The sequence below is a fragment of the Calonectris borealis genome, chromosome 4, assembly GCF_964195595.1.
Source record: "Calonectris borealis chromosome 4, bCalBor7.hap1.2, whole genome shotgun sequence".
Taxonomy (NCBI): Eukaryota; Metazoa; Chordata; class Aves; order Procellariiformes; family Procellariidae; genus Calonectris; species Calonectris borealis.
This window is the reverse complement of record NC_134315.1, coordinates 37,501,701-37,529,358: the sequence shown is the minus strand read 5'-3', so window position 1 is coordinate 37,529,358 and position 27,658 is coordinate 37,501,701. Positions and strand designations below refer to the sequence as shown.

The window sequence follows — 27,658 nt, the reverse complement described above, 5'->3', positions numbered from 1 at the left end:
GTATGTTCATAACTGTTGATTGCTAAAAAGCACAATGATAATACCTCTGTATTTAAACTAGTTTGAACTGTATTTCCCCGCCAAGCATTAACTAATCTACACATCCAGAAATGGTAATGTGGTACTTGACAAGTCTTGAAACCGGTACAGAAGGGTGGTAAGTGAAAGGCCCCATTATTCCCTGAATTTATCTAAGGATTTTCCATTTTGGATGTTCTTTTAGAGCTGAAGTGGGCCTTTGTAAAGAAGATGGCGCTTCCTAACTTTGAAGACTTTTTCTTCATTTAAAAGCTTCTAACTTCAGCTTGAAGAAAACTACTACAGTTTGTCTGAATTCATACTTAAAAATGAGCAGTTTGGCACTTCTGTGGCTTGTACCATTTCTGACTGCAAGAGATCTGATTCTTAAAGTCTTCATCTGGGTTTTTATTCTTTAGACTCAGCTGGGCTGAAGTGCACCCTGTTCAGTCTCCCCTAAAACCCAACCAGTCTATTGGGACAAAACTGCAGCGATTGCCACACCAGCAAGTTAAGGGCTTGGAGTTCTTTCTCCCTCTTATCTGCATACATATTTCTTTTATTAAGAGGTCTCATCTCCAGTAGCTCTGCAAGTCTTTGACATTGGCACCTCAGACTGAAAAAATACCACAGGTTTCATATAAAAGCCCAACTTGCTTTAAATGCTGCAATCTAATCTAGACCTTTATTTTTTCCATACATACCTGAATCTTACAGAGCAATGATAAAAGCTGTGAAAATCGTAAAGATACTTTATCACATCAGGTAATATGTCTGAAGTTCTATTGCATATTTCAAAGCTAATACTATCTTGGTAGCTATTGCTTGCTGAAGCCTGCTTTAAACTCAAATGACAGATGTATTAGTCCTGAAAGGCAGCCTATCTACTCAGTGACTCTGAGCAAAGAAATCTATCGTGGGCAAAGAAAAAGCAACTTGCTTATGCGATAGCTTAGAAGTAGCATATCTTCCTCCGTCAGGACTAGCAACCCTGGGTAGTCTCTGCGGAGGAGACTTGAGGCAGGCCAAGTATGGTTTGACCTGTGGAATGCCACAGAACAGAGAAATTAACTGAGATGTATGTTGGGAAGGTCTGCACTAGACCAGTCAGATGAGGCTAGGAAAGTTAGGTGAGGTTAGGAAACAGCGCTTGCTGTTTTGTGAGAGTTTCCTATAGGAGCCTAACTCAAGAAAGGTTGAAAACCTTGAACGCAGATATGTATCTCCCTGCAATCCAGAGTACAGCATCTGTTCTTGAAGATATGCACTTCTTATCTTATTGACCTCACCTCCCAAAAGTTCTTCTGAGCTACGTTAAGCAGTTTCCGTGACCATTACGGCTTTCTAAATCCTGTTCACAGGGCATAGCTTTTCTTGGGCACAGTGAAGAAGTATGTCTCTGAATAGCTGTCTTTAAGAGATCTGAGATGCTGCTTGTGTCTTTAATCATCAGTCTAGTTTTCTTCAGGTTCTTCCTGGCTGCTGGTGGATACTTCTCCAAAGAAGTCTTTTTCCAGTGGAATGGACAGTTGGTTTTGCATCTGATCCTCTCAAGATGATGAACAGGGCTGTGACTCAAACCCACAAGAATTGTTTTTCTGTCCAGTCCTAGTTAGGTAAGACATTTTGTTGTCAGTGGTAAAACCAGAAGTTACTGTGCAACTGTTAAAGTCCCACAGACTTACATATCCTAGAAGGAAAAAGATGTTTATTTTTTACTACTATCATGCCTTTTTTATAATACATGCCATGAAAGAGTTGAAAAAGTTTGAAATCCTCTCTGTTGTGCCAATTTTCTGATTACCCTGCAGTCTTTGGAACAGCTCGATGATTATGGATTTCCAGTACAGCTGGCCAGTAAACAGTTCTATTTAGTGAAAATTCTGGCAAATTTTTCATTAAATGAAGCTGTCATTTGCCTTTGAATCCAAGTCTCTTCTTAAAATCAAGCTCATATTGCATCCGAATCTTTTCTAATTTTTGGTTGGGGTAGGGTGAGAGTTCTAAAAGCTTATTTTGACAAATCCTGCATTTTTTCTCTCTCTGCATTCTTTTGGTTTACTAGGTAGGGTAAGTTCAGTTTTAAGTAAGTCAGCAATGTTTTAACTGCAAGTATTAGAATGGACTGCATCTCTGTTCTGCTGCAACTGTGTTCTAGCAGAACGTTACTGACTATAGCATGGCCAATTTCGTACTTCTCAGAGATGCATTTCATGCATTGCATGCTTCTTTTTTTCTTAAATATACATCAACGAAGTTATAAGTAGCATACGCACAGATTCAAACTGTAATTACTTCTCCTGTTCCAAAGGCCTGTTTTCCAGTGTAGGGATTAGTGCTTAGTGGGCATATAGAAAATAAAATCCTCCCCAAAGTTTTGCTTCTGCATACTTACGGAGTACCTCCACTGAAAATGGTAAAACTGGTGAATGAATTTCACTACAGTGATTAGCTGCGCACATTAAGACTAGTAGAAAGTTACAGTTTATAGTTGGAGGAATGTGGGGTACTTCTGTGGTTGAATGTAGTGTGATTTAAGAAGCCTAAAAGGAAAATTTTATCTCCTGCTGAGAAACAAAATAAAATAAAAAGAATTCTAGAACCTTTGAGAATAACTTTCAGTAGAGAAATTAGGATAAAATCCTGTCCCAATTTAAATAAATTCTGTTGAGCAGGGTTCTACCCAGCATACAGATTTCCAGCTTCCTTTGACTAAAGCCTAAAAAAAGATTAAAGCTCCATGGCAACTGCTATCTTAACTCCTGACAGCCATAGTATAAATTACATCTTGGAAAAACCTAATACTGAAAGTTTTATTTAGGTCACCAGTCAGGCTAGGAAATGGTAGGTTTATAGATACCACCCCAAACTTAATTTTGCCTCTGCATGGTCTCAGTGAGGCAGAGATTTTTGTGGGAGGCAAACTGGGTGCTATATAATTATATGCAGTAGGAATTTAAAAATCTGACAAGTTTTAGGTGCGTAAATTTGTTTCACGCTTTTGGGGGAAAGGCTGCAATTTACTTGCAACTGTAACCTTCCAGTGAGGAATACAGCAAGGTTCATCTGGGAGATGTGTGTAATTAATTCATTTGCCCACCGGTGCCCCAGCACTCATACTTGTGCCGTGGAAGCTACGTTTCCCTTTCGGGCTTGTATGGAGGTACTGCTTTCTTGCTGTTTGAGGTTAACAACAAATAGGTTATTATTTTGAGTGGTGGAAATGAATATAAATGGACATTAAAAGTCTACAGTAAAGGTGGCAAACCTGTGGTAAACACCAACAACAAAAACCCCCAAATTTCTGCTATTTGCTTGAAGATTATCTGGTACTGTTATTTCCTTAGTTCCGCTTTCTTGTTCTTTGACTATTTTTGACGCTGTTCTCTCTGCTGTACGTGCTTTTCAGGCCTTGAAGAATGCCTTTAATTGTTGACTGAGGAACACTTTATCGGAGACATTAAAATAGCCTGGTGCCCGAGACAGGGAGGGGTTGGTCACTGGGATGGTTGATCCTGCTCTCCAGTGCAAGGGCAGAAAGGGGGGCTGCACGCTCCCTAGTCTGTCAGCTGCTGCTGGGCAGACACAGAATTATTCCGAGGCTCCTTTTGACTTCATCAGATAGCAAAGTTTAAGTCTTCAATATCCCATTTAAAAGGACAAAGTACCCATCGTTTCTCAAATAAAAATAAAACCAAGATAATACAAAACTCTACTGTAGAGTTGCAGCCCACTATATACCTATGTTATTGCCTACTTAGAAATTTTGCCGTGTAAATGTTTAATAGTAACATGCCATCTATTACTGGAGAAGGATGAGAAATAGGATTGTAGAAGCATTACCAGTATAATAATCAGTTTTACAGACCTGCAGGTAGGACTGCTTTTGCCCTTTCCTCCAGCAGCTGGAGTTTGCTGACCACAGTATGATGTACGCCTTCATAACCTGGAATAATAGTATGCTGGTGTTCAAATGGATCCCAAACTTTTGTCCTGCGAACAGATAACAAAAACATACTTAAATACATATAGATAGTAAATTCTATAAGAAAAAACCCAAATATGCTTTTTTTCCCCAAAGGTGTAATATTGAGATGCTAAGAAACTATTGTATTGTCGGTTGAACGTAGTGAGTTGTATAAGTTAACCAGTAGAGCTGGGACACGGGATGCAAGATAATCTCACTATTAAATGGCTTTTGGGAGAGTTTTTAAGCTAGATCATCGGAATTTCTGCATCAGTGAAGAACTCTTCATATTAATTTCATAAAACTGGGAAATGTTGAATAATTGAAATCGTACAGAAACAGACCATTGAGCATTTTCTAAATAAAAATACATACTTTGTTGGCTATGATTTTCAATGCAGTAATCTGTAATCTAATGATAGTATACACCGGAGTGGCAAATTCATCTATGTTATGATTACATCTTATTCAGCAATAGAAGGTAAGAATAATTTTGAATCTTTCCCCTCTTACACTATTAAAATATTTGTAGTAAGCTGCGAAGGTACTTCTGGATGATTTTATGTAAAGAACGTTGCAATAAAATTTGTGATTATCATACCAGAGCTACTCTAAACTCGACTTCAGAAGACATACCTCCCCGTTCCCAAAGCACTGCCAGACCAGGTAAGTTAACAGTGTATGTGTTCATTCTGACGCCTGTGCAGCAGTTGGCCCTGCTGGCCGTGGGGCGCGTACTTAATGCATTTGCTGATGAAGCTTTACAAGCCACAAGGCTTGTCTTCCTGTAAACATGCCATGCACTTTTGAAACCTGCTTGAGGATAAAATATGATGCTTCCTTGAAAAGTGACATTTTAAGTATTTAAATTTTTCTTTAGAGAAATCCTGAATGTTTTGTCACATGCTTGTGGCTGTTACCATGGAGACAGAATTGGTTTGGGGGAAGCAGGTCAGACATAAGTCTCGTATTTAATAAAATTTTTTTTGCTACACCTCTCTCTCTTGTATTTAATGACTTGTCATCTGTACTTGCTGGCATGAGGTACAACAGCAGAAAAGAAAGCACACACAGGTTTCAAAGGCTTGACTTTGTGGAATGCACCAGAGTAACTGAACTGTAGCTTCAGTATCTGCCAACTGTAAAAGGCTGTTAAAACGTAGGAGAATCAAATGAACTGAGAAGAAATTTAATTTTTTTCTTAATAATTCAAATCATGCAAGTCCCTCACAGGAGGAACATCCTGACTGTAACCAGAAATATTGCTGCATCTATTCTGCCTCTGGATGAAGGTTTAAAAAAAAAAAAAAAAAATTAATCCTGATATTTTGGAATACAGCCTCTAGGCAGAAGTTTATTCAAAAAACTCAGTAGGAAAAAGTTCACGTTAGCATGCTTGCCAAAATAACAGATCATTTGATAAGGCTCCTTCTTGAACCTTGTGGCCAAAGTAAATCTGCACATAAAGATATGTAAAATGCACCCAGATTATAGTCCTAGTTTTCCTTCTCACTAAATTAAGCACAGCTTCTAAATGGAATTATCTGATGAATATAAAAATGACGTACTTCCATTCAGTTCTTTATAGCTGAAGCTAAGTTCTTGAGGCTGACTGTGTTTTCAAACACCTTTTATTTTCCCACTGATATAAACTGATATTATTTTCTAACAGCTTGTGCCTTTCCTCTCTGCCCATTTCTCTAAAGGTGTTGTGCAAACATGCTCTTCGGCAGATGCTTCATCTCCTATTCAACAGCCTGAATAATGGGTAAGACCGAGGTGCAATTTTAAATTGTGGCCTTGGCAAAATATGGAATCAGCACAAAGCAGGTTCTGTCTGTGTTTAAAAGCTGGCTCTATTAAAAAAATAAAAAAAGCTATGAACACATAATGATGTTGAAGCTGTTTATTTGTGCCTTGCATAGCAAAAATGCGGAGAGACCCTGGGTACAAGCTCCTGAAGTAAAGCCAGTCATACAAATACTGACTAACGAGACGGCACTAAGCTCATTCCTGTAAGATACTGCTTGTGTTTTCAGCAAAATGCCCAAGTTTCTACTGAAGGCTTAAGTGCATCAACTGAAAGCATCTAACTAAGGTATCCTAGTTTGAAGTCATCTAACAACTCAAGGCCTCTAAAACATGGCTAACCTTCCACTGGCTCAGGGTTCTTAACACTCCATGGGAAGTAACTGAAGCAGTAACTGTGGTACTGCTATTTCTGCCATGTTTTTGAACCATGTAGGAAGATACAATATTTAATGGAGCATTACGAGTTTCAGATGAAGATGGTGCTGATATAAACAACTCCATTAAAACAGACTGTATAAGAGCTTTGGCATAGTTTTATTTCAGTGTATCATTTCAAGCAGATCTCTGTTTAAACCTTGAATAAAACCCATTAGAGATCACCATGTATCAGGAAAGATGATGAAACAGCGCAACTATAGAGGCTGACTGGACTTCCAATGGCTGTAAATAAATGGCACGCATAGCTTCTCTCAATTGTCTCTCATTACTACTGTGCAAGCCTTAAAAACACTAAGTTTCTTCTAAGTCTTATTTTGATATGAATATAGACACTGGAATCCTGTCACCTTCTACTGGAATCTCACTGGGTAGTTGGGGATGGCTGGCTGCCTTTATCACTAAATTTTCCCTAGATCCCTTATTTTGTTTGATGCTTGGGCTTCTAAGTTGTACCTTCTTCGGCTCAGAGCCTCTCTGTGTTGTTTGTGTCGCTGTGATTAGATTTTTACTCCAGAGTGGAATGATCATCATCGGCTGGGAAAAGGACGGGCCATTCACAAATAGTTATACTTAAAACCTGAGTCCCATATAAAGAGAGCACTGCTTAATAAAGATGACACACAACAAAGCCTACTTTCACTCAAATAGTGCAACTCTTTAGTAATGACTGCCCAACATTCCTGCTCATTTCCAGTTTAGAAGATCAGAACATGTAAGCAGAAATTAATATATGTGTCATTCTAAACCATTGGTTATCTGTCATTTGTCTCATTTCTTAAGGTAGCAAAAACCTGGCAAGATGACCAACCATAGTTTTATCGTACTTAGTGAAAGGATGCAAGTGAGTGGAAGAAAATGATGTAACAGTCACTTTGTTTGAAAAGATAACTCAAAGTAATTTTTACAAACATACAGAATCCTTGACTTATCAGCAGAAGCACAAAATCTATTAACTTATTCTCTGCATTTCATGAAGTTACTTTATCAGCATTAGCCAGCTTCCTCATTTTTCCTTTCTGAGCAAGTGATTCAGTAGAGGAACTTGATGATTGTGGAGCGTACCATTCATGTAATAACAAAAGAGGAACATATTCAGGAGTTTACCCATTTTCCATCATAACTCCAAAACCAATTCTACTGGCATCATCTGTAATTGTCAAGCAGTACACATCTGGCTCACTTTTCAATAATTTTTAAACCTAAAATTTAGAAAAATAGTCATTTTAAGTATCTTTCACATAAATACCTCTACTATTAACTTGATATTAGTCTTAAGGAATAGCACTTTAATGATTATTTAATATAGTGCAATAATCAATGACAATAAAAAACCCCTAGGATTTGAAGAGAGTAACATCAACATGTCACTAATTTTGCACCATCACAAAAAACCCAAATCTTTCGAGACGAATAAATAGGAATGCTGTTTTAAGACATACAAAGTAATTCTATGCTATTCAGTTTTGGAAACCACGCTTAAGGGTGGAGGGAGTTCAAATAAGCAACAAGATAGAGAAAACGTGGACTGAAGTCAGTAGTCCTCAGTAATGTGAAAGTTTGCTTCCGAGAGGAAAGGGAGAATTTGTCTAAGTGAAAAGGACAATAATTAATGTCCTTTGGATGGAGCGCTGAAGGTTTAAATAAGACACTAGGGAGAAAACAAACCAAAAAAGAACTGCCCAACCATAATGACAGTGAAGCACTGGAATATATTACTTTGGAAAGTAAAGACGTCCAGTGACAAAGATGTTACAAGACAGGCTAGACAATCATGTCAGCATTGGTTTAATTATAACTGATCCTGCCCTTGGGCAGGGGAAATGGATTGGATCAGCAGTTCAAGAGTTGTGGGAAGGCACTGACATATCCTTGCAGGCCCAGACAAAGCTCCAGGAAAATTTAATCTGATATTTCTCCTTCTTCCTACCTTTTCCCCTGGAAGTTCTCTCTGAAAATCATTTGAAGAATGTAGTATTTACTCTCAGCCAGCAGGACAGAAGGAGAGCACAGCCATCAGATCCACCCTACCTAAGGGCACATTTTGAGCATCGCCAGTGGCCAGCTGGGTGGACACTTGTTGCATTGCCCTGGTGAAAGTGAGCTGAAGGTTGAAGGTTACGCTACCACAGCAGCACTAAGTCTATGGAGAAGGCTCACCTTTCTCTTCTCAGCGAAATCCAGATCCACAACTGAGGAACATTTAAAGGTATAGGATGTGAGGAATGGTGCAATTTCCCAGGGGCATTGAGACTAGGATGAGGGAAAGGAAGCTTCTAATAATACCTGGCGATTCAGGTGATGGCTGCAGAACACAACTACCCAGGGATAAGATTCTAGCTGTTGTACAGAAGGACCACCTATTTACTGGAGTGAAATAATAATAAATTTCAGTACCGTGGAAATAAATGACCTCCAAAATGGATTTCCAGCTCTGCTTTCTACTTGTTGCATACGTAATTAATTAATAACAAAACAGTTATATTCTCCACACTCATAGAAAATTTGATAGATGTTCAGGTATTTTAAGCAGCAAACCTGGATACTATGCTTTGGCTTCTACCTCTTGTCCTGGTTTCGGCTGGGAAACTTTCTTCCTAGTAGCTGGTATAGTGCTGTGTTTTGGATTTAGTATGAGAAGAATGTTGATAACACACTGATGTTTTAGTTGTTGCTAAGTAGTGCTTACACTGAGTCAAGGACTTTTCAGCTTCCCGTGCTCTGCCAGGTGCACAAGAAGCTGGGAGGGAGCAGAGCCAGGACAGCTGACCCAAACTGGCCAAAGGGCTATTACATACCATATGATGTCAAGCTCAGTACATAAACTGGGGGCAGTTGGCCGGGGGGCAGCAATTGTTGCTCGGGGACTGGCTGGGCATCAGTCAGCAGGTGGTGAGCGGTTGCATCTCTTGTTTTTCCTGGGTTTTGTTCCTCTCTCTCTCTCTCTCTCTCTCGTTGTTTTCCTTTTGATTACAATTTATTATTATTATTATTATTGTTGATGTTGTTGCCGTCGATGTTGTTGTTGCCGTCGATGGTGTTGTTGCCGTCGATGGTGTTGATGATGATGGTGTTGATGATGATGGTGTTGATGATATTATTTCAAGTATTAAACTGTTCTTATCTCAACCCATGAGTTTTCTTACTTCTGCTCTACAGATTCTCTCCCTCATCCCACCGGGGGCAGGGAGGGTGAGCGAGCAGCTGTGTGATGCTTGGTTGCCGACTGGGGTTAAACCATAACACTATTCAAGAAACACTGGAATAACGTTTCACAGTATTTTCTTTGATAAGTGTTAATTTTTGGTGGGAGGGACTGGCAAAATGAGTACATGAATTTTTAGCAACTAGAGAACATGTTCAGTAAGTAATCCTTACTGTGCTGATAATTTCTGAGTAGTTTCATGCAAATATTCACCATCCAAACCCTTGGTTATTTTTATAAATACCACATCTAGCAGTCACTTTTCAATATGAAAAGTGCATTTAAGCTTACAAAAAATAATACCTACCATTCCAGTTTCTAAGTTCTATATGACATAGGTTGATTTTCTCTTCTTCAGTGTAGCTGGGAAGCACCAGATAGTGGCCAACGTAGGTCAAGGCAGTAGTGTATAGAAAGAAGATGGATGTGCTGGTTTCAAGAAGATGGAGTTGGCACAGGGCTTGCAAACTGAACTCAGAGAGATGGTGCGTGTGGTATGAACACACTGTGACCTAGGGAGCAGGAGATCATATGGCAAGTCAGTCACAAGCTCAAGAACTTTTCTGCAGATTTATGTCAGCACTTTTCTTTTTTATCTCATTTATAGCTAATTAAAAATATGTACCCTTTTCTCAATCTTAGCGTATTTATTTATATAAGTAGTTAAGTGGCATTGGTGTTGGCCAATGAACCTTAAAACCAAATGGACCTCTAGGCATAAGTCCTTTCATATGGACATATAAATTATTGTATATGTACACATATGCACTTCTAATAACTTCTCCAGCTCATCTGTATGTTGACCCAATGCAGTGATGACTGACAAAATCAGGGTAAATCATGTCAAATGAACACAGGGCTGCGACTATCTATGGTAAGTCAGATGGAAAACTGTTCATAGTAAAGCCAAACACAGCCCACAGTGATACTTTATATATGCAGATGACAGTAAATAGCAAAGATTATTAACAAACTTTGCAAACTTGTGAAAAAAGAAATTCTGGTTACAACACAATGAAACTGTAAAATTCTTATTACAATTTAAAATTTGATCTTTAGGAAGAAAAAGTATAGAATTTCTAATTAGAAAATTAATCATCAGTGTAAATTAAGCAATCAAAAGGTGGACTTCTTAATTATGATTAGGACCCCAGAATACTTACCTATTTGAGACCTTCCTGACACCAGATCATAACGGAAACTATGGAGTGAAAACAAGATAGAAATAAGTGTCATAATGAAAAAAAAAGAACTACAAAGTAGGACAAAATAGCTTCTCAGCATTCTAACAGTTGTTACATAACACATCCATCAGTGAGCAGAATAATATTTTGAGATTTGAAAGAAACGCTATAAACACGATACATTAGGATGTTGTTTCTCACCTTTTCATCTCCACTAAGCAAGTACTGCTCTATGGCATTATGTTTTTCACTAGTAAGTTCCTTTTTTTCTGTTTCTTGTTTTACCTTCTTCTCCAGTCTCTCTTCCTGTCTTAATTTCCTTGCATGTTTCCCATAGGGTCCAAAGTTCTGAAAAAATATTAAATATTGACATTTGTCACCTGATACAACCTTTTGATTACATTCATTGAAGCAAAATTCCTCAGAAAGAAGGATGCACAATTTAATAGGTGATCACTACAATTTTAAGGCTTCTGGAAAACCTGCTTCCTTCTCATCCTTTGTATATTGTAAGCAGGTGGTGATAGACTGCATCATAAATAACTACAGCAGTGAACAGCAATGGTAGATTCAAGATAAATTCCTTGCATATACTCAGAAGTCAAAATAGGCTGTCTGCAACTCCAGACTTTAAGAGGTGAATGGAAAGTAGTGAGGAAAACTACCAATACGCTTACTTTCCATTCATCCAGCACTGCCATGCCAGTGGACAAAACTTATGGATTACAGATGGAAAGAATCATAGAATCATAGAATCATTAAGGTTGGAAAAGACCTCTAAGATCATCAAGTCCAACCATCAACCCAACACCACCATGCCCACTACACCATGTCCCTAAGCGCCTCATCTACACGTCTTTTAAATACTTCCAGGGATGGTGACTCAACCACTTCCCTGGGCAGCCTGTTCCAAGGCCTGACCACTCTTTCAGGAAAGAAATTTCTCCTAATGTCCAGTCTAAACCTCCCTTGGTGCAACTTGAGGCACCTCGTCCTCTCGTCCTATCGCTAGTTACTTGGCAGAAGAGACCAACACCCACCTCGCTACAACCTCCCTTCAGGTAGTTGTAGAGCGCGATGAGGTCTCCCCTCAGCCTCCTCTTCTCCAGGCTAAACAGCCCCAGTTCCCTCAGCCGCTCCTCATAAGACTTGTGCTCCAGACCCTTCACCAGCTTCGTTGCCCTTCTCTGGACACGCTCCAGCACCTCCATGTCCTTCTTGTAGTGAGGGGCCCAAAACTGAACACAGTATTCGAGGTGCAGCCTCACCAGTGCCGAGTACAGGGGCACGATCACCTCCCTGCTCCTGCTGGCCACACTATTTCTGATACAGGTCAGGATGCCCTTGGTCTTCTTGGCCACCTGGGCACACTGCCGGCTCATGTTCAGCCGGCTGTCAACCAGCACCCCCAGGTCCTTTTCCTCTGGGCAGCTTTCCAGCCACTCTTCCCCAAGCCTGTAGCGTTGCATGGGGTTGTTGTGGCTGAAGTGCAGGACCCGGCACTTGGCCTTGTTGAACCTCATACAGTTGGCCTCAGCCCATCGATCCAGCCTGTCCAGGTCCCTCTGCAGAGCCTTCCTACCCTCCAGCAGATCAACACTCCCGCCCAGCTTGGTATCGTCTGCAAACTTACTGAGGGAGCACTCGATCCCCTCGTCCAGATCATTGATGAAAATATTGAACAGGACCGGCCCCAAAACTGAGCCCTGGGGAACACCGCTCGTGACCGGCCGCCAACCGGATTTAACTCCGTTCACCACAACTCTCTGGGCTCGGCCGTCCAGCCAGTTTTTCACCCAGCGAAGGGTGCACCTGTCTAGGCCGTGAGCCGCCAGCTTCTCTAGGAGAATGCTGTGGGAGACAGTGTCAAAGGCTTTACTGAAGTCCAGGTAGACCACATCCACAGCCTTTCCCTCATCCACCAGGCGGGTCACCTGGTCATAGAAGGAGATCAGGTTGGTCAAGCAGGACCTGCCTTCCACGAACCCGTGCTGGCTGGGCCTGATCCCCTGGTTGTCCCGGACATGGCTTGTGAGCGCCCTCAAAACGAACCGCTCCATGATCTTCCCCAGCACCTAGGTCGGGCTGACCAGCCTGTAGTTCCCTGGATCCTCCTTCCGGCCCTTCTTGTAGGTGGGCACCACATTGGCAAGTCTCCAGTCATCCGGGACCTCCCCAGTTAACCAGGACTGCTGGTAAATGATGGAGAGCGGCTCGGCAAGCTCCTCCGCCAGCTCCCTCAGTACCCTCGGGTGGATCCCATCCGGCCCCATAGACTTGTGAGCGTCCAGGTGGCGTAGCAGGTCATTAACTTCTTCCTCTTGGATTATGGGGGGTTTATCCTGCTCGCCGTCCCTGTCTTCCAGCTCAGGGGGCTGAGCACCCTGAGGATAACTGCTCTGACTGCTAAAGACTGAGGCAAAGATGGCGTTAAGTACCTCAGCCTTATCCTCGTCCTTGATGGCAACGTTCCCTCCCGCATCCAATAGAGGGTGGAGATTCTCCTTGGCTCTCCTTTTGTCATTAATATACTTGTAAAAACATACTTGTAAAAGAAGATCAGAAACCACTGGTTTAGACTGATGTCTAGAGAGACAGTAATGCTACTTAAATAGTATTTAAGTGAGCATAGTCACAATTCCTCCTTCCCACTTCTCAGGCAGCTAGGGTCACTAATTCTTGAAGTTGAAGGAATATAATAATTGTACATCAGTCTGGTCTTTGTCTCTTTGATCTCCCCACTTCAAGACAAGGACATTCTGGCTTTAAGGAAGGTTACAATGACCTCATTTATTTATTCCAATAATTCATATTTCAGTGCAAATCCATGGCCTGGACAACCAATGTTTCAGCTCCAGCTCTGCAGTGCTAAAGAAGTTAAAGTTGTCACCTGTTGCTCCCTTGCTCATTCTCCTTTTGGGTGGAGTACCCTGGTACGGGTCCCTGGTGGCCTGCCAGAATAGGTTGCTCAGGAGTTTTCTTTGTATTGTGGCTCAGCCAACCCTTTACAAACCCAGCCTCTAAATTCCCAATGACAAAAAGGTCCCTGGCAAAACATCAGGATTCTTTGATATCACATGAACCATGTTCTGGGAACAGCACCAAAAGATCTTATCCAACCATTTCTCACAGACCTCACAAACGCTAGGGAAAACCAACTCAGTCCAACAGACACAGGGAAGAACGAGTTGCATCTTTCTGCTCCAGTGAGGTCTCTATTACTGTCAGAGGGTTTTATCCCCAGAAAGTGACGACTTCTGTCTTCCTCCATTTCTGGAAAAGGGAGCCTTAGCTCACAGTTCAGGTCCCACAGTAGCTTTGAAACTAAGAAGTACAGCTGATCTTAACCAGACTTAAAGTTTCCACTCAGATACACAATATACTGTAAAGAACTGCTTATTTTCAGATTTTAACTTTATTTAGAGACACTTCCATGAGTATCTGGTGGATTTTAAGAGAATGCTCTTTATGCTAATGACTATTAGCATATTGTGACTCAAGAGAATAAAAAAAATTAAGATGTTTGACTGAATAATCATTCTATTTAAAAGTATTTAGCAGTTAGTTATACGGAGCATGAACGTAAGATTTGTTCTATATGTAAAACTTTGTGGATGATGCAGTCAGTGCCAGAGACAAACTCTTACCTATTCTCAGAGAGGCCAAGCAGTAGCCCTCCCTCAAGAATGCTGTACTCTTTACTTTGGCAAGAGAACGATGTAATGTTCTTCTGTTTGTTCTGACTGTTTCTTCACATACCTCTTTTTCAAAAGGTCGTAAGTTAACAGGGTCTAGTAAAAATATTTAAAAAACACCTTTCTTGCTTTGTGTAATTAATTATCTAAGTAAATGTCTTGTTTAATTAAGTTTTACAGAAATGAAAAAAAAAAATCCATAAGCATGCACATCCCCCAAACTTACTTTACTTACTTTCTGGATAAATTTGCATTTAGTACTGAAAAATGAGTGTCAGAGAATCTGTAAGAGAGGCCAATCCTTTGTCTGTAAAGGCAAAGAGTTTTGTGTCCCTCACCAGCACAATTTCAATGCTTTCTACAAGTTTCTTTTCCATTCTAACAGCATGGCATTTTGATTTTACTGTGTTCCACACTGCAATCACTCCAGCACTGAGATTCCTGCATACAACATATCCCCAAGACAAAAAAAACCCCAAACACTCACCAATCTATGACTAGTAATTATTCTGCCTACAGAGTTGTCCCTGTTATGTCTTAAAGTCTGAAGGTTTATGAATGTTCTGAACACTCCAATGACAGTGATCTCCAATTCCTCAGCATAGATATATATGTATCCAGTTGCAACATAGGGCTGAAATCCTGGTCTCACTGAAACCAGTGGGAATTAGGAATTCATTTTTGGAGTTCTGAGCTTTCATCATTTAAAAAAAATATTTTTCTTCAGTTTTTTTGCTTTAATTTGGCTGAGACACATTCTTAAAAAGCCTCCACATCAAGGTGTGGCAAGGATGAGTCCTTTGGCTAACTCTACGTTCAACTTGTTTTTCACTGGATGATTCCAGCAGCGCTCAGCATTGTGTTCATTTATGTTAGTTCTGAATCCAGCCCTTTGCAATGTGTAAACTACTTCAGAAACAGGCAAGGCAATTCAGGCACAAATTACAGAAATTAGTGTATTTTGTCTGTTCTTTTTGGCAGAACCACCTTTTAAAGGTTTCAGTCATGTTTTCAAATGCAACATTGTGCCTGTCATGTTGTCTTGTCTGCTACCTGCCCTAATCTGAAAGAAAGGGAATGTTTAAACATCAAATACCTGTGTATTTTGAACTTGCCTGGGACAATTCTGCATAGCCACAATGTCTTGAATTCCGTTTGTGTTTTTTCCCTTGTTTGTAATAACAGTCAAAAACTGGTCATTGATCTTTGCAGCCAAGTTCCACATTTGAAAATAGTTCTCCACAAAAGGCTAAACAAAGACGGTCAGGACAAACATCTACACATTTAAGGTTAAATTTTAAAAAAAAGCATTTGTAGCACAGGAATAGAATATTCTGCAATTAACACATGTGTCTGTGGTTGTGCTACTGGCACTATCTTGTGAGGTTGTTTGAACGGTCTACCTGAATTTTGCTGTCCACCTTTTTGGTAAGTACACAAAGGCCAGGTACACAAACGTCTGCACTGGTGATCATTTCACTTTCTAGGTGAAATACAGGGTGCTGATCACTATGTATAAAGCCTGATGTGATCTGGCTTACAGAGAATGTAGAAATTAGCGAAGTTTTCTCTCTGCAACTGCCTTACCACAACAACTATGTTCAGAAGGAATGTTTCCAGGTATCTCTTCCTGAGCTAAGCTGCACAGGATTTAAGGACTTGGACATTTTTTAGAATAAGCCCTTGTTTGACTTCAATGACTTCAATGACTTACAAGAAGATATAAATGTATATTCAGCTATAGATCGTTGATAATATTATTCAGTTTACTGATAAAGTATTGAGCAACAGAAGCTTGAATTCAGCACTGAAAATCACATCTTTGGTTTCCAGAATGTGGAGATTTTTAGGATTAGAGAGTACATTTCAGTGATAAAGAGCAATCATAACCTTTGGAACTTAATTTAAATTCTCTTTGCATGAAAATTTGCATGAAATTTGGTTCAGATCTCTTGTATTCTCACAAGAATGAATACACTGTTCACCACTTACGCCCATCTCCTTTGTCACATGATTGATTTCAGAGCACTCAGATCACTTGGTATTCATTTCTTTAACCACATGGCACACCATTTTTCATTGCAATTTTGTTACAGATGTTCATGTGAAACAGTAGGAAATAAATAAGGTACCATGGTAAAGTAGAAGAGATTATTGAAATAAAATATGGAATAACAATATTGATAGTTTGAGATTTCCATTTGCATGATCCTTTCAGAAACGAATCAATCCAAAGAAACAATTCTCCTTTATTTAAACAAATGGCAACAGAAATGAAACCACTCACCTCCAAGACAAACTGAAGGTAACTTGGCCACATGCCTGTGGTCTTCAGATACCAGAGTATTATCTCAGTGGTATTAGTGTCTGGAATACGGCTGAATGCCATGAGGTGATAGCCCAAATGATTAATGAAGCAGGTGCAAATAAAGTCATTGCAGCAACCCTGAAGGGTGCGAGAGTAGGCACAGGTGCTAACACTGAAAAGTTCTACTTGCATAATAGCCCGCTGCCCTGTAAGGAACGGCAGAGCTGTTCATAGCAAGAGGGAGGTTTCTACTACACTACTGCAGGCACATTTAAAACAGCAATTGTTTTTAAATCTGTAACACTATCTGAAAAGAAAATGTGCTCTCTCAAGAATATTTGAGAGAGCCCTGCTGACCCTTCTGAAAGTAATGGAGTAATACAGAATTTGCTCTTGGAGCAGCTGCCAGGCCTGATAGGATGCAGGTACCAGAATCTGGAAGGTTTAATGAACGTGTGAGAGAGCTGAAACCTCCTGCCTTCAGACAAACACAGCTGGGTGAAAAAGTTAGGGGTAAAAGCCCAGATTTTTAGGAAGAATTAGGCACCTAAAGTTGCTGGAAGGCTGCCAGTGTGATTTTCAAAAACTCCAGAAGAATTTAGAAAAGATGCTCTTGAAGGCCTCACAGGCCACCCAAAAAATCTAAAACCTTCCTTTTCTAAAGAAGCAAGAATATAGTTTCTAAACATTCATTAACTAAAGATGACAAGAAGTAGTCATTAGTTACAGCTTCTCCCTGAAAAGCAGCCACACAGTCTTGGCATCTCAGTTTAACAACCACATCTCCTTTGCTAGCACCGAACACCATGGCTTCTTTTCTATTCCTGTACAAAAGAAGAGTCTTGTACAAAACAGAGAAAACATACCTGTAGCCTTATTCTGTCACACTACTAAATAAAACCTGAAGACTAAGTGCATGTACAAGGAAGACTGAATTGTTTCCAGATGTGTCTGCACAACCCAGTGCAAGAGGTATATGACAACATCAGGTCTATACTGTCAGAATCAACTAGACGAGCAAGTTACAGAATAAACCCCAGACGCTCTGATGCAGCCTGATCTGGACTTTTTATACCAACTATGACATGACTGGGAGGGGGAGGATTGGAAGGGCAATCTTGTTGCTCTGGCAGTGACAGTTCAGGAATAAAAAACTATCAGATTGCCAAATATGTTAGTTAACTGCACATTTTAATGCTATAAAAGATTGTCATGTACAGGAGTTGGGATTTTTAATGTGGTTTGATTTTGCTGCTTTTGAAATATTTTGCCCCTATCTCTGCCTGCACTGAATCTAGATGCAGCATACGTTACAATTTGCTGTGCTCCCAATGTCATTACCATCTACAAATCTAGCTTTTAAACCCTTCAGACATATCAGTGATGAAATACAGGACGGAGTAAGGACATCAAAATACACTTTGGATGATTCTCTTTATAATCCCTGTTATGTATGGCCTATTGCTTCCTTCCTCTTTCATCAACCTTGTTTCTAACACTTTGTCTTAACTCCTAGCAGCTGGATTTGCCTTCGCAAACTATTTGTGTCTTTGATACAGAATATTGCCAGCACCATTTGAAAATCAAATTAATGTGAGTGGCGGACAGTGGACTTCTCCTAAACCTCATCATTCAAATCCCGTCAAACTTACAGCATAAGTAATTATGACTATCCTTTTCTACCATTATATGCTATAGAAGTGGACTAGTCATCCTTAGAAAACCATTTTTTACGTGACTACAATATTTACACAGAGCAAAGATGAATAACGAACTCCCAGCTGATACTGGGAGTAGGACTGAGAGAACCAACTGAGAGAACACTCCTGCACTGCACTAGCACAGATGTTGTTCTCAGAAATTTCAGTCTGACAATCTCAACAAACATTGCATAAAGCTGCCTGCTGGATTGGCGTATCAAAACAGGAAAGAATGCTCTTCAACTTACGTTTGGAAGAAGTACTTGAGTAGCGGTTTGTTAGTGGAAGATGTAGTAAGTTGTTGAAGGGATGAGGGAATTCATACCTGCAAAATGTACCCTTAGGATTAATCCCTTATAACATTTGGATTTGGATTATATAATGAAAATACATCAGTTATAGAACAATTAATAAAGAAAATTAATTAATTAAATAATAAATTAATAAAGAAATTATTAACAGACCTGACTTTCACAAAAATATAATGATGGAAGGCTGATATTCAGTTGAGTTATGAAGAGGAATTTTTTAATCCTAAATTCTCACTGGTGAAAAATACTTCCTACTACGCTGTAAGCACATAGGATATAATCTTTCACTGAATTTCTTGATATAAGTATGGAGCAATCCCTGTGTATAGGAGTATCTGCTGAAGAAATGTGTATTTCATGCAGCAACTGGCGTGAGTCCATCAGATCAAAACCCTGAAATAATAAAAAAAAGTATAGGTTCAAACACAGAGCTGACTGTATTTCCTGAGTCTGTAGCTGGCATATATTCCTTTCCCTGCCTTGACCTCAGAATAAAGTATGAGGCAATAAAATTCTGAGGGGAAGGGAAGTCAAATGTGAAAACAGAGAATATGAAAGTATCACCCCCACACAAAGCAAGAGAGAAAAATAAACCCAAATAAGAGAGAGAACTGAAACAAAGATTGAAATGACAGCGGGAATGAAGTGCAGAGACAGAAGAAAAAAGTTGTCAGAAATAATTAAGAGGAGTGTAAAGAGTAATCCAAGAAAACTAAAAAAGGGAATTGAAGGGTCATTTTATAGCTAGTTAACTGCATCTGAAAGAAATTATAATATAATGTATCTCCTCTTCAAAAAAAGTTGTAAGATTTTCTCCCCTTCTATTTTCTTTAATTAAGAAAATCCTAAAGTGCACATTCAAAGTGTCATACAGCACTGTAATTTATCCAACAGCCACTGCTGAGGAGGTACAATTGTAAACTGCATAACTTAAGGTTTGTTTTGGTTTTCAAGTCTATGAGTCTCCTGCTAATCTTTTTGAAATTTTTACATTTCTCTTTTTATTTACTACATTTGACAGATTAACTTCCACTGAAATATTGGAAAATGCCTATTAAAAATCCTGACAAGTTATGCCATTATTTAACTAAATTGACAGCAAAGTAAATACAGAAAGTATTTACTTTCTGTAAGTGCTCCTCTCTGAAATGCTGAAATATGGATAATGAGCCCTTCGTAAGTTATACAGGATCCAGACATTAAAAAAAAAAATCTATCAAAACCTCATGCTCCAGTATTTAAGGCAACTTCTAACTGAGGAAGCCATAAAGCACAGTCCATTAGATAGCAATTTGATATAAACCGTCTTGTACCTTCCTTTGAAGGACATGATAAAATACTGTGAAGGAACAGAAACCTGAGCTGAGGTTATTTGATGTGACTGTTACCATTTTTGTATGACAAGATTTTGAATTTGGAAAAAAATCCCGTAGGAGGTCTAATAGGCTAACTGTTTACCCACAATTGGTGGTGTAGAAAGCAAATTTGACTATTACCTAGGGAAGTTTCAATGTCTCCCGTTGGTCATAATTCTTATGACCAATAGACTAACGGTTTTGCAGAAGTCAAGGGATGCCACAGCACTGAAATGACGTGTGCAAGTGGCAAGCAGCTTAGAGGCAGTAAGGACCAGCTTCGTATATGATTGCTCAGCTATAGTTAACTGTGTGAGCTTTCCTGCTTTCTGTAGTACAAAGAGGTCAACTCCACCTTTTTCTAAAGACCATTGAGGTTCATATGGTCAGCTACCACTCAGAAATGTATGAGAAGCTGTTCCTTACCACCTTTCAGCTGTTAATCTCCATGTGTCAACATCTACTTATTTCTCTGTGGATGACTTATTCCAAGCGCAGAAGGAAACATGTGGGAAGAAGCTCATTTGTCCAGAAGGACCAGTACTCCTCCCATCCTCCAAGTCAAAGGAAGATTTTTCTTAGAAGTTGATGAAATATAAACTGATCTCATGATTTAACAAACAGAAAGAAGACCAGAACAATAAAACCCCTCTCACCTTGACCAATTAGTTACCATAAAAAAAACTCCAAGGAGTTCCCTGTTCGTTGCCCATGTCAGTATTGGCACACCCAAGGCAAGGAGATGTAGGTGTTAATCCCTCATGTTTATTGATAAATAAATAAGCTATATTGACATTCTCAAGAATTTTTTTTTTTTTAAATTGCTTTTTATGGGACTTGTCAGGCTCCTAACCTGTTCACCATAGCACTGAGACTTAATTTGAAATTATTTAGAGGCCTGGGGCTTTTACATGTAATAATGAAAACATAGCTTGATATAATTAAAAAATGGCTTGAATTTAAACTCTATCAGTATCTTGAATTTTAACTTCTATCAATATACGTTTAAGAAACCACTGCAGTTGAGCTGGATAAAAAATTGGCTGAGAAAAAAAAATCGGAACATTCTTCAGTACATCATCATGAATTGGGATAAATTAGAATGTGTCAAAAAACTACAATTTTAAAGGAAAAATGAAGATATGTAAGTTTGGAAACATTTAAACATTTAGTTCCAAAATTCTCAGTCAAAATAAACACTTCAGACACTTGACACATATTTCTGTGCTGAACAAAATCAAACACTTTCTATCCTTTTTCAGCCAATTTTTTTCTTGATAAACAAAGTGTCAGTTTAATATATGGCAGAAATATCCTCCAGCCTGTTTGTAGTCAGGAATTTTAAGAGATTTCCTTTTAGACACATGGATAACCTATTCACCCTTACTTCTACCTGGCCTAATTTTCCCAGGGATATTTGGCCTACTCTCAAAGTTATTTCTCTTTTACACAATTTTGGTGTCCTTATTCATGTTACAAAGAATGGTATACATAAAACCCAAAGAACGATAAAATGTACATCACAAGGTTTTGCTTTGCTTGCTTTGACACTGAAGTGATGGTTCCTGAAAGAGGTCGTAACATAGCATAAGGAGGTACACTTGATTTCCTACCCAGTCCCCATCTGCTCCCAAGCTAATTTGAGGACAGATGCCCCAATCCAAAGCCCTGTAAAGTGTAAGAGAGGACTTTCACCAGGGAATGCCCTTGGAATTGAAAGGCCAACTCAGGTTGCACCGGGGGAGGTTTAGATCGGATATTAGGAAAAATTTCTTCACCGAAAGGGTAGTCAAGGACTGGAACAAGCTGCCCAGGGAAGTGGTTGAGTCACCATCCCTGGAAGTATTTAAAAGACGTGTAGATGAGGCCCTTAGGGACATGGTTTAGTGGTGGACTTGGCAGTGTTAGGTTAATGATTGGACTCAATGATCTTCAAGGTCTTTTCCAACCTAAATCATGCTACGATTCTACAAAAATCTGACAGTTGTTGGCTTCGGCTCCCTCTGGTGGGTAATGCACACTCCAGAGAACAGCAACTACTAGTAAAGGTAACCACCACGAGACAAAACAACATGCAGGTTGCTATATTTTTCTTAAAATATACAGAAATACACCAGCTGGGTAATGATTATAACTGAGATCAGAGCTTTAAGCTGCAACTTGACACATTCATCCTGAAAAGAGGAAGATGCAAGGTTCCTGCCAGAACTGAACTCCTTTCAAATGCAGAGAAGAAAAGAGATGGGGGTTTTGGTCCAAGTGGAAATTTGGTTTCAGCACCTAATGTTGATTAAAATAAAATAAGGAACTAGTTAAACACTATTCTTTTTGATGAGAACATTCACTTGGATTTCTGTTCTTGACTGATACTTTGAGGCCTAAAGTTTGATGTCCTTTCTCAAAAACATTTTGTTTGCAGGAGATTTCATTATTTTACAAATCTCACACCCCAAAAATTCTTTATTTGTTACAAGGAGTTTAATTCCAGTGGAAAAGAAAAATATGCTTTTAAATCTGTGATATCTTACCTACAAACCATACACAGCCACACATTTACCAGCTGAAACAACTGAAAATTAAAGCATATTTTATAATATATATTCTTGGGCATAAATATAAGTCCTTCCACAAGAACGATGTGCACACTGTATTGCAGTATCCCAAATACATGGGTTATGATAATGGCAATTTATGATAATTATAATATTAAAATAAGCAGCAATAATCCCTGCACTACAAAACAGTACTGAAATTTTTGTTACCTCAGAAAAATGCACAGAAATTTTGCAAACATCAGCAATCTGATAGCGGAGGCTTAGAATTAATTGTACTTTTCTGCTGTCACCATTGCCACCAATAAATCAAATTATAACTCTTGCATTCCTGTGTTAAAATATTTTTTTTTTCTTTCAGAAGCTTACTTGTTGATCTGAAACACATACTGACAGTTGTTTTGTTGGAAAAATAACAGTGTTCCCACCAGAAAACAGTAATCAAGTGTGAAAACATTTTGGGTAAGAATGGTCACATGAGTTCATGTTCTTCAGTGGACCATGTCCATATCGTTCAGGCATAGGACAAACTTAAATAACTGCATAGACTATTCATTAAATTGCTTATGGAGTTATATCATATTTAAAGACAACTCGGTGGATGAAAAGCTGGGCATGAGCCAGCAATGTGCGCTCGCAGCCCAGAAGGCCAACTGTATCCTGGGCTGCATCAAAAGCAGCGTGGCCAGCAGGTCGAGGGAGGTGATTCTGCCCCTCTACTCTGCTCTGGTGAGACCCCACCTGGAGTACTGCGTCCACCTCTGGAGCCCTCAGCACAAGAAGGACATGGACCTGTTGGAGCGGGTCCAGAGAAGGGCCACGAAAATGATCGGAGGGCTGGAGCACCTCTCCTGTGAAGAAAGGCTGAGAGAGTTGGGGTTATTCAGCCTGGAGAAGAGAAGGCTCCGGGGAGACCTTATTGCAGCCTTTCAGTACTTAAAGGGGACTTATAAGAAAGATGGGGACAAACGTTTTACAAGAGCCTGTTGAGACAGGACAAGGAGGAATGGTTTTAAAGTAAAAGAGGGTAGATTTAGACTAGATGTAAGGAAGAAATTTTTCACAATGAGGGTGGTGAAGCACTGGAACAGGTTGCCCAGAGAGGTGGTAGATGCCCCATCCCTGGAAACATTCAAGGTCAGATTGGACGGGGCTCTGAGCAACGTGATCTACTTGAAGATGTCCCTGCTCACTGCAGGGGGGTTGGACTAGATGACCTTTAAAGGTCCCTTCCAACTCAAACTACTCTATGATTCTATGATAACTAAGCTGTAGGCATGTATTTTACAACACAACTTTCATTTCTGAAAGAAACTGTAGAATTTATAAAATACATTTCTTTCTAATTAATATTTTCCTCCTTTTAAAAAGAAAACCATCAAACTTTCACGTACAAATAAGAATCTGATATCAGAAGCTCTTCACTAGATATGTAGTTTTAATTGGAATTCTAAGCAATGGATGAAATACCCTAGAAACCTCTCCTAGAATTATTTTAATCAGTTCCTTCTCCCCTTATGCTGTTTCATATGTTTGCATCTTACATTAACTAACATAAGGTTTTTATGGGGTGAGGGGCTTACATGCAAGTCATATACAGTACAGACTGACTTGTTTGTAGACATGTAGGACTGGATCCTATATATGGTCTCTGCTGGCTAATTAATCTGTAAATTTATGAATCCTCCTGCTCGTGTATCATGGACTGGGGACAGAACGGATTTGTATCAACCCGCTTACAACATTCATAGTTCTGTGCTAAGATAATACATATAAGCAAATCTCATGCTTCTGGCATTCATCTGCAGAGCTCAGGAGAAAGACTGCTCCTCCTCTCATCTACACAACCAACTCCTCTCAGGTACTGATATATTTGTGTATATAGACATATATTAGATATATTTGAGATGAGATATATTTTAGAGGGAAGGTGTTTTGTCTTTCCTTGGAATACTGAGACAAGCTGGGGTAAGAAAGGGTGAATGGTGGCAGTACACTGAGGTGGCACAGAAAATGCTTAGTTTTCAAATCCCAAGCTCTAGACCATATGTATGGTCAGATTTTATATCAAGAAATCATTCTCCTACATCAGATCAGCTACAACTTTGGAAGATTTTTCTTTGCTCCTGCAGCACTGAAAATGGTGTCCCTTCTTAGGATCGTAGGGAGGACTCCCGTAATAAACCGGTGGGGTATTATTAAGATGAATCACACATACACTGTTTACTTCTTATAAAACACTAGGGAATGGTATCAACAAACCACTTTGATTAACGGGGAAATTGCCATGAGGACTGATTAAGAACTAAATTGATTTAACTCATACTAACCAGTAACCAAAAGGGGTAGTCTTCAAATACATAAATAACCCCAAAGATATCCCAGAAGGAGCAACTTTCTTTACCGGATTGAAGGCTAATAGCTTTATAATGTCTCTAAATAATCTAACTGCTCATCTAAGCACTATGAGCACCATACTGTGGAAAGGGTGGCAGAAAGAAGTACTAAATGATTTTCTTAGCTCTGATGCACAACCACTTTCAACCTCAGAGAAAACATTTGATTTTCCTTTGTTCTTCATATGAAACCCAGAAAAGATCTATTTGTAAAAAAACTCATGAAATGCATGCTTTTGTTGTTAAATTATTATTGCATTATAAAGCTTATTCTGCAGTAGTCATTTTATTCTCTGCATTTAAACAGAATTTCACAGCATGTGTTTTATTTTGTTTGGCCAAACCCCAGGCTTTTTGCTCCTCTAGTAGAGCCTAAAGAGTTGCCTGCAGATTGTAGAAGGAGTTACATATGTTTAAGTGAACTAAACAGTACATTGAACAGGAAAAGGCATTTAGGGTTATTGACAAGTAATGTCTTTCAAAGTTCTGCCTATTTTACATATTTATTACAGCAGTAACATACTCACTTTTAAGTATTGCTTATCATACCACAAGATTCTGAGGAGTGCCAAAACTGGTGATGTCTCTAACTCCTTTAACTTATTTTATTACTGAAGCTAACCTTTCTCCTTCTTTTAGGAAATAACTTATTGCTGATCATTCCAGCTGAGTGCCCTTCTCTTCATTTTGGGTTTCTAGTCTCACCTGTCTCAAGAAGCTCAGTGGATGCTTTCTCCCTCAGAGTAAGTAGAGCATACTCCTGAAATATCTTGTGTAGTTTCTGGAAAGAGCTCAGCCATTTGCTCTTAGCTTGCTGCCTGTGTGCAGGATCACTGCTGAAAATATCCCTGTAAAATGTGCTATGAAGATGAGTAAAAGACAAGCTGTGAGAACATACTGGAAAATTAAGAAGCTGCTCTAATCATAAAACATGATTAAAGAATACCATTACTTCAGGTAGGTGCAGCTCTAGCCTACCAAATTGCTGCACAGTTTGGCAGATGGACAGATACAGATTTGAGTCTTATTCCCTCTGTTTTAATAAGTATATATCTCAACTGGGCCTCAGTTACACCATCTCTAAGATGGGGATAAAATCTCATATGCCTATTTGATGATAGTGTTATCAGCATCATTAATAAAGATTCGGGGGAAATTTTCCTTCAAATGATACCTTCTAATGCTGCACTTCATACTATAATGAGAAAAGCACTGCTGCTCATTTAAATAAAGATACTATTCATTTGGGGGATATAATGTTGAAGGAGACTCTTCAGACTTAGTATTTCTTTCATGCAAGTGCTTAGCAATGAAACTTCCAGTGATTAAAGAAGTGAACCACTTTCAGACTAATGAAGAATAAATTCATCTCCTTAATTGATTGGAAGGAAAACCACATTTATTCCTTTACCAAACAACTTCTGAACAGAAGGAACTCAGCACTAACCTGGTAGGCTGCGGTTTGTAAATACTTGAAACGAAATTTTCATCCCGTCTGTACCACTGGCTAAGAAGCTGCAGTTCTTTGTCACATTCGACGGCAGGTTTATGCTTGAGGAATGAAGATGACACATTAAACAGATCCTGCTCATCTGAAATGTTTGAGTCTGATTCTCTGTTAGAGTGAATTCCAGTTATATTTTCTTTTGATGATTTGCCAGTTTCCAAAAAGTGTTGAGTAACACCTGCCTGATTATCATCCGTCTGCACTGCTTTTTCAGTCAGAACTGTCTCTTTTGATTCCCCATGAGATGCAACACTTAACATTTTCCGCTTTTGCATTATTTCAGTTAGTTTCATTCTTCTAATTATACCTTTAATTAATTCTAAGTTTTTCGTTCATAATATTCCTGGGATGACAGGATCATCAGGCTTTTGTCCAACAAAAACCTGAAAGCAATGAGAAAAGGAATACATACACAAAGGAGACAAATACAACCCTGATTTACATACAGCACAAAAGCCAACCTAACAGGTTCCTTATAGTGTGTATCAGTGAAGAACTTGCTTCACTATCCCTTCTTCTTTTGCATTCTAGGTTTACAATATGCCCTTTCTTTAAATAATAAAACCAGCAATACACTTATTGTACCCTAAAAATATAAATTCAACTGAATTCCAAAATTAAATAAAAAGATCCCAAAAACCTTACAACAAATGTTTGATATCTCATCTCTTGACACTTCTTCGGAATTTCCAGATGTAGTAAAACATTGTGGTGATCACTTCTGACACTACCTGGAAGCCCCCACCTCAGGTCCATCAGCTGGAGTTACACCCTCTTTCTTAACAGTAATTGTGTAATTGAGGATAGGTTTCTTCCATTAATGCATTTCTTTCGGCCTCTGATTCTAGCACAAATAAGCATAATGAGATCAGGTTGTTGTAATAAAAAATCAGTTTTGATTATTTTGCTGCATTTGATGCCAACGAAAGCTTTGAATGAGTCAGAGGATAAATATTTCTCAAATAAGACAGATACTCTTACAGGGAATATACTTAGTACATTCATAACTTAAGTGATATGATGTAATGATGCACCTTACCAAGATTGTGCATATATGCACAAGCATGGCAAATCACATTTTAACCATTCTACTCACAAGACACAGACTTTAATTGGAGATTTAAATACTGATGAGCCAAATCTGCATGTGCAACATGTACATATAAATCCAAATTTTGTGCACTACCCTTCCTTCCAGCAGATAAAATTCTGA

General features: G+C 39.1%; 2 long non-coding RNA genes across 3 annotated transcripts; both read right to left on the bottom strand.

Moving 5' to 3' along the window:
- Window position 1: 1 nt before the first annotated feature.
- Window positions 2-27,391, bottom strand: LOC142081911 (uncharacterized). Of its 2 annotated transcripts, none has more exons than XR_012673505.1 (7): window positions 26,386-27,391; window positions 10,823-10,969; window positions 10,601-10,638; window positions 9,745-9,949; window positions 7,298-7,434; window positions 3,887-4,011; window positions 2-1,626 (listed from the first exon to the last, which is right to left on the bottom strand). It is a non-coding gene; the product is annotated as an uncharacterized LOC142081911 (long non-coding RNA). The 2 variants fall into 2 exon arrangements; XR_012673504.1 differs by having other exon boundaries at window positions 2-1,708; window positions 26,386-27,390.
- Window positions 16,245-22,576, bottom strand: LOC142081912 (uncharacterized). Its single transcript, XR_012673506.1, has 3 exons — window positions 20,417-22,576; window positions 18,789-19,028; window positions 16,245-18,649 (listed from the first exon to the last, which is right to left on the bottom strand). It is a non-coding gene; the product is annotated as an uncharacterized LOC142081912 (long non-coding RNA).
- Window positions 27,392-27,658: the final 267 nt, after the last annotated feature.